Below are 7,982 nucleotides of genomic sequence, written 5' to 3'. Positions count from 1 at the left end.
GCCTTTGCTCAGCAATACCGGAATCATCAGCTGCAAGCCATGCAATCACCGAAAAAAGAGCCAAAAGCAAGAATGCCACCAAAGAACAACATGATACCCAAAGCCAACAAACAGGTAAAAGCAAACCATGTTGACTACGTACATACGAAGTCACAGACCGCAGTACGAAGACCTCGATTACCAAAACAACAGAAACAAGTATGGATACGGAAGGATAGAAATGACATGGCAGACAAACAAAAATGCAACGAAAGAACTCAACCAAAGCCGATAGTTCAAACAAAAACCAAGGGCATAAAACAGATATGGATCCCAAAGAAAATTCTCAGCCATAACCCAAATGTCACTCGCATTTGGATACCAAAACAAAAGCAAAAGGAACTCCCATCAGTACAAGCAACAACGAAAGGCAGACAGCTGCATTTAAAAAAAGGCAACCGACTTAGGTGGATTTCAATAAGCAACAAATGTCATAATAATCAATATCTAATTCTCCTAAATGATTTTCTCATGTTAAACTGATCATTTAATATGGGAAAGTGCCAAGGGAGAAAAAGCTAGAATATTGGTTAAGCTAGCAGACTGGCCACAGTAGGGATCCAAAGGAGGGAAAATAGGGATCCAAAGGGGGGGACATCTGCAAAAGAGCCATGTGCAACAATGGGCTAAAAAGACCCTAAGGTTCAGCCCATTAAGACTTCCAAAATGCTAAGGTTCCAAAATTCAAAGGTTATGTCCAAAGGTCAACCCTAGGGGAATTGGATGCTTTGTGTGTGATCAAAAAAGTCTTTGTACATCCCTACTTGGGAGGGCGCGAGCCTTTCTTCTAGGGGATGAGAGAGAAAGCCACACACACACGCAAGCTCCCTTTACACAAAGGGAATGAGGGACACATGTCAGCTCCCTAGGCCAGATGCCCACAAGGTGTACCCAATTCCTATTGGATGGCCTTGGAGGTGGACCAATGAGAATTAGGCTAGAGTAAATCTAGTTTAATTAATTTAAAAACACTTAATAAAAGAACCAGTGAGAATTAGGTCCTCTAGAAGACTATTGGACAGTCTCCCAAGGGGTCCAATGAGCATTCAAGAGCCCAATGGCTTGTCTGATTCCCATTGGCCAGGAGACAAAGTGGTCCAATGAGAGTTTAGTTTAATTATTAAATTACCTAAATCTCTCACAAAAGGGGAAAGGGGGACACATGTTAGAAGGCTATCACATATGCTGCTTAATTGTGATAGGCTAGCCCTGGGGAGGTCCAATGGGAATCCTACAAGAGCAAATAGCAAGAGGGCTCGCCCAAGAGAGAGAAGGGGCTGATTTTTGCAAGGAATTGTCACACGCACACTCACACAATCTCATGTGTGAAGAAAGAGAAGACTATCTCTTCCCAAGCTTTAATGGAGAACTCATCACCTACTCCAAGCTTGTGAGATAGAAGCCTACATCAACACACTCTTGGCATGTGGATGCAAATCCAACCAAGAGCCCTTCAATGCATGCTCATCTCCTCTACCAAGCTAATTACTAATCTAAGCTATGCTAATATGAGTGATTATGTGAGGAGATGTACATCTTTCTCGTAAGATACTCCTTCTTCCTCTCAATCTACTCTCATACCCTGTTAGCTCTCACCATCTTCGAAGGTGTGTGAGGTCTTGGGTCTAAGAACGGGGATAATTGATGTTGTGTTTACTGAGTGTTTTGCTTAGTGCATGAAGCTTTCATCTTCATTGCACTAGCTATTCTTGAAGGAACACAAAGAATTGTATTGTACAATGTCTCTCTTGATGGGAGAAACCATAATACAAAGCCTTTTGGAGGGGGAACCGGCTCCATGCAAATCCGGTCCTCAACTGTTGTCAATAGCTTAATTTCTCTCTCTTTCGAAAGTATTGTTGATGCTATCTAACTAGGTGTTATGCTTTTTGTTGCTCTCTCCACCCAAGCACTCTTGTAATTCTCATTAGGAATCTATTCCAATGAAATGGCCACTATGTTCATGCTAATTTCCGCTACACATAAATTTTTAGGCCATTAAATGTTACAACAAAACAGTGGCAACAAAGGAAGTAGCAAAACATCTACAAAAACCGGCAAAAAAAAAAAACCAATGGAAAGCAAAGGAAATACGATCCATGGCCATTCCGGCCAAGCCAATCCTCTCCATAGAAACAGCTACGGCCATATCAACAGTAGTGGCAAAGCAATTGCCTGTTGCAAAAAGGACAATTAAACAAAGAGCAGTAGAGTTACAACTGTTACTTGCAAAGAAAAAAGAAACCTCGACGGCGAATGCCAATAAGCATTTTGCTTATTCCCTTCTCTTGCACAGCATTAAATTTTTCCATGCATTGACCGAGTATGCATAAAATAGGGCCACATTAATCGGCCAAGCATTAGCACAACTTTTTCAACCTATGCACGGCACATACTCCGAGGCGATCCCTTGTCGTCCGGGAGGACTCCGGCTAGGAGGGGGGAGGCATTCTCAAATGCGGAACCAATAGCAGAAAGAGCAAAAAAGGGCATGATTTTTGACTATTTTAAGTATTGTTGTTTGATTGAAAAATTTTCTGGACTAAGCCAAGTACATATGCCCTTATACAGCATGTAATTATAGGTATATGGGGCCAAACGCCAAATCAAGCCCCTAGGTGTGTGTATATAAGTAGAAATAGCCATTTTCGGGCAAAATATTGGTAAAACAGAGAAATTCGGCCATAAAAATTGCATTTGAGTGTATATAATGTTTTGCGGTGATGTTTGTGATTTATTATGATTTTTGGGGATTTTTCGGGTTTGATTTGCTATTTTATTTTAGTTTTGCTAATTTTTGATAGAAAAACTTCAAAAATACAAAAGGCAGGTGAAAAACGATCATAATGAAAACAAAAAATGTGGCAATGATCAGTGACAATAATACAACCTATGGTACAGTGGGGGTGCAATTATGAGACTAGAGCAGAAAGCGTGTTTTGGCCAGGTTTTGACCGAAATGCCAAATTTCTGGTAAAAAGAGCAAATGAAGTCCAAATCAAGAAATGTTTGAGCCTAAACCGCATCTCGCAAGAAGATAGGAGCACATGTCAAATTTCATGAAAAGTGGTTCGAGGACCTCCATTATAAGAAATTTTCACCTCATTTTTAGCTCATTTTCACTATTGACTTTGTGGAGAGAGCTTCTGCCACCTAGAGCGGACGGACCTTCCAGCAACTTCTATGATGCGTACGACTATCCGACGAGCTCCATACATGAGAGGTAGGCTCACCACCTTGTGATTTTCACGCATGTTTGTCGTTTTGTCGCGAAAACTAGCATAGGGTTCACACACAAAGCGGGCGGTAGAGACCTACAAGTAGAGACGGTGACCTAATGGCTAACCCAAAAGCAACAAGGCTTCATCGGCAGCTTACCCTAGCATAGGAGACCAGTCCTGGATGTCCAAAGGCAATAGAAAACTATTGGGAAAAACCCTAATTCCTAGAATCCCGCAAGAGGCCACCAAATGGGAAATCGGTGAAAAGGCGACCAAATGCTACCAAAGTTCATGGGTAGGAGCATCTCGACATGCTCGACAAGTCTATGTGATCCGCATGACCAAAAAGTGACCCGAAGCGGCACTAAACTTCAGAAATGGCATCACAGCACACAAAGCGTCAAATTGCTCTCGCGGCCAAACCGCATGCCCGTTTGCCACCAAACTTCACGAGAGGCTTTCCTTGACCATCAACAACCAAGTCCTATGGTGGTAGACCACCACAAATCATCGAAGATATGTAAACGAAACCAAGAGTGCTTTTAGAGCGACAAATTGGCAAATGAAGCTCCGGTGAAGCCAAAGTCAACAAAAACCATACGACAAGGATCCCCAAGGGATCAGGAAGCTATGGTGACCAACATCAAGAAATTTCATCGCCAAAAAGCACTCCAAAAGTCAAAAAACGGCTCGGAGGCTCTGAAGTCCACACTGGGAGTTATTCTCTATCCATTTAACATTTTTGTTGAAATTAGGCTTAAAAGAGGACTAAGGACAGGCATTAGGAGCACAATCCATGAAAAAATCATTAGGAGACATCCTACGCGTAGGATGTCTCAAGGGAATTTCTGGGCACAGATCCCAACATTTTTCATCATACACATTTTCTGAATGACCTTTACATGCTATCCACCAAGTCTCATCACATTTGGACAAAAATTGGACTCATATGCATGAAAAAACGCAAAGTTAGGGCATAGAGGCAATAATGGGCCATAGACCTACCAAATCTTGTCCAAATCACATGAAACTTGCACAACACATTCACAAGCACCTCACCAATCAATCTGTGTGGTCAGAAGCAAAAATTGGTGAAGTAGACATCCTATGCGTAGGATGTCTATTTGACATTTTTGGCCTTTAGAGGATGGTTGCTCATTCCAGATCCAATCACCTCATCATCAAGAGCTCATATCTCAATTTTGAAGCTCATATCTCAAGGAATTGGTCCACACATTTTGGAGATAGGAGACTTGCGTATCCCCGCACAAGAAGGATGTTTTTCATAAGAGAATGGGGAGGAAAATCTACATAAAACACCATGTGCACCTCCTAGATGAGCCTCAAGTGACCACTTGATATGCCATGATCTTGGTATTCTATGCATTACAACACTAGTGAATGATAACTTGTATTGGCATCTGATAAGTCTCATACTGTCTAATAGTGGTATCCACATTGTGCATGTTGGTGGTCAGCATACTATGTGGGCAGGTCAACACACAGTGTATGCTAATTAGCACATACCTAGTATTCTTGTTAGCATACTAGTTAGCACAATGAGGATGGTTGTCAACACAGTGTGTGTAATAGAACTTTATACTCACCATGATAATTAGCATACCTAGTTAGAACACATGCTATCTAGTTTTAAATACCTCCTCATATGCTAGTTGCTAGCTAGCATACCTAGTATTCTAGTTAGCATACTCAGTATTCTAGTTCGCATACCTAGTATGCTAGTAAGAACAATGTGTCTTCTAGTTAGAATTTCTAATATGCTAACCAAAAATTAGCACAATATGTATACTGCTTAGCATACACATTGTGTCAACTACTAGCATACTCACCATTCTAGCTAACATACCTAGTTAGCATACATGCTATTCAATTTGGCATGCTATCTGGCATTGAGTAATCTATTTAGCATACATAGTATGCTAGTTAGCACATCTAGTATGCTAGCTAGCATACCTAGTATGCTACTAGACATAGTGTGTCTGCTAGTTAGCATTTCTAATATGCTGACTAGCGATTAACACAATGTGTATCCTACTTAGCATACTCACCATGCTAACTAACATACCTAGCTAGCACACATGTTATTCATTTTAGCATACCTCATATGCTATTTGGCTCTAAGTATGCTAGTTAGCATACCTAGTATGCTAGTAAACACTATGTGTCTGCATTTCTAATGTTCTAACTAGAAATTAACACAATGTGTATGCTACTTAGCGTACTCACGAAACGTGATATTCAATTTAGCATGCACCATATGCTAGTTGGAAATGAGTATGCTAGTTAGCATACCTAGTATGCTAGTAAACACAAAGTGTCTGCTAGTTAGTATCTCTTAGATTCTAACTAGCAATCAAAACAATGTGTATGCTACTTAGCATACTCACCATGCTTATGAACATACCTAGTTAGCACAAATGCTATTCCGTTTAGCATACCTCATATGCAAGTTGACTTTGAATATGCTAGTTAACATACCTGGTATGCTAGTAAGAACAATATGTCTTCTAGTTACTATATTTTATATTCTAACTAGCATAATGAGTGGGGATTGAGGTACCACCCTCTATGATAGTTAGCATACCTAATATACTAATTACCATACTGGTATTCTGGCTAACAAAATGTATTCTAGTGAGCATACCCAGTTTGCTCATTAGCATATTGGGTATGCAAGCTAACACACTCTGTATGCTAGTGATCATTCAAAGATTCTCACTAGCATACTGGGTGCTCTTGTTAACATACCTACTATGCTAGTTAGCACTCTGGGTATACTGGTCAAAATAATATATATGCTAGTTAGAATACCTGGTATGCTAGTTAACATAGTGGGTATGCCACTAGCTTTGCTTGTTAACACACTGTTAGAATATTGAGTGTGCTAGTTAACACGTTGATTTGTTTTTAAGAGAATTCTTGATGTCTTGATTGGCATTATGTATATCGCAGTAAGCATTTTGGGAGCATAAGTTGATCATTTATGGATATAGCATGTTGAGTTGTTTTACAGGCTCAAAGAGAAGTATCCAGATTGCAAGATTGGCATGAGAATGTTTGAGATATTGAAGCCATTATTTTGTAGCCGACTAAAGGATAGATACACATGTTGTTGTGAATACCATGTGCAAATGTCATTCTAAAGGACACATTGAACCACATGGGCTCTCACACTTTTGGTCTGCATGAAGCAGGTTGCAAATGTGTATGAAGTATTTGTTGCAAGGTTCAAATCACACCTTCAAAGGTGTCATACAACTATTAGAGTCAATTATATGTCCAAAGCAACCAGATGCAGGTTTTCATAGAAGGGAATGTATGATGCGAGATTGTAAGATGTGTGTAGTAAAGAGGATGGAGTTATGTTGCTTAGAGATAGCAAAGCCAAGTCAGAGTATTATTGTGAAATTATTTGCATATGTAGAAGAAAAATACATGTATGGAAACAAAAAAAAAATCTCGGGGTGTTCACCATTCAGTACCCCTATATAAGGTGCGTTCAGGGGGTATTAAAAAAACCTCTTTTAACATGTTAGAATGGATAAAATTACCCCTTATTTTAGGAAATTTTTCTAAATTGAATATAAAAACCCCTTATTTTAATGTATCTTTGTTTAATTGCCTAAAATTATTGCATTAAAAAACCCCTCCTTTTGAACTCATGTTATACATTAACATAATTACATAGTGCACCCCCCATAAAAAAAGAAAAGATATGCTGCATAAAGAAATGTATTGCTAGGAGTTGCTTCAATTCTCGAAGTCCAAGTTGAAGATCTTCATCACTCATGATTATATAGCTTGATGGAAAGCACAACAATTTAACACTGTCTACTTAGGTTTCCAGATGACATGGTGGTTTCAGTTGTTGATTTTGTAGAGAATTATGCATTCAAGGAGAGAAATGAGTGCATTGGCACTCTAGTCAAGTAACCATTTCTTTTATACATAATGTTCTACCGCAAGGAAGGGGAGGTAGTCAAAATAATCCAGTTCTTTTTATCAGATGACAAGGTGCATGACACATTGTTTGTGCAACATTGCTTCATGCTACACCATGATTGGTTACACCAAGAGGGTGTGACTCCTAAAAAATGTTGGGTGTGGTCTTGGTGCATTGTGATTCATTAGTGATTGCCAGAGGAGCCCGTAGTGGCTTGGTATATCCTATCCATGTATCTGAGGTTTGAGACGACATGGTCTTGATTTTTTTGATGGCATGATTTGAGGAAGAGACAAAACATGTCTCCTTCATAGGTGAGCTCCACCATGCTCATGAGACAGAGCATTTAGTTGTGTAAGATGTGCTAGTAGAATCTGTAGAGAGAGAGGTAGAGTGATAGTGCTCTAGTGAGACACACCATTTGTTGTCAGAGTCTATGCACATAGAGGTAGAGTGATAGTGCTCTAGTGAGACACACCATTTGTTGTCAGAGTCTATGCACATAGACGTAGAGCGGTTCTACTCCCTAGAGACACATGTACAGACAACAAACATGGAGTTCTTTGATATGCTCATGCTAGAGGCTAATGAGTTGGTGCCAGGACACATTGTTCTAACTATGGGTGAGAGGAACGTAGACATCTTAGTGTTCGCATTGACAAATCCATACACAAAGGTTAGTCTCGATAACAAAATGATTGGAGATAGATCAAGGAAGGTGAGTACAACCAGATTTGCACAAATTTTGTCAGTGTTTG

Source organism: Adiantum capillus-veneris, chromosome 15, assembly GCF_014529385.1.
Source record: "Adiantum capillus-veneris isolate H3 chromosome 15, ASM1452938v2, whole genome shotgun sequence".
Taxonomy (NCBI): domain Eukaryota; kingdom Viridiplantae; phylum Streptophyta; class Polypodiopsida; order Polypodiales; family Pteridaceae; genus Adiantum; species Adiantum capillus-veneris.
This window is presented reverse-complemented; position numbering follows the sequence as displayed.